The sequence below is a fragment of the Cicer arietinum genome, chromosome 7 (assembly GCF_000331145.2).
Source record: "Cicer arietinum cultivar CDC Frontier isolate Library 1 chromosome 7, Cicar.CDCFrontier_v2.0, whole genome shotgun sequence".
Lineage (NCBI taxonomy): Eukaryota > Viridiplantae > Streptophyta > Magnoliopsida > Fabales > Fabaceae > Cicer > Cicer arietinum.
In genome coordinates this window covers 1371917-1372511 of record NC_021166.2, presented here as the reverse complement: position 1 = coordinate 1372511, position 595 = coordinate 1371917, and positions in this window count along the sequence as shown.

The window sequence follows — 595 nt, the reverse complement described above, 5'->3', positions numbered from 1 at the left end:
TGTATTTAATATAAAATTTAGACAAAATACATTTATTTTCGTTGTTTCATTTTTTCTTATATTTGAGATTAAAAGGATCACAGAGTACCTCCTAAATGGTTCGTCGAATTGGTCTGTCAAATATTTAATAGAAAAAATTAAAAATTAAATGCTGAACTAAGATTCATCCAAAAGTTGTTGGTGGACTAACCCTCTAGGCATGCCCCCAACCAGCAAAGTGGTGGGCTACCCGCCATGTTTTGCTCATTGGCCCAACGGGTCAAGTAGCTTTACTAAGGATCCATATTCATTTCCTTTAACTTCTACGATTAACAAAAAAAAAAAAACTAACAAATAAAAACCTTCTATCCTCCCTCGTATTTTTACAAATAAGCATGCTTAACCACCAAAATGATATAAAGAATTACATAACCAAGCAAGGAGTGGTGCATTTGATATGCAAAAAAGAAGTAGGGAATAGAACAGTACACGACAAACATTTAAAATATTGAACAATTTTTTACAAATATATATAAAAAATAATCAACGATACAAATAAAATAATAAAAATTTACTACAATAAATATATATATATATATATATATATATATATATA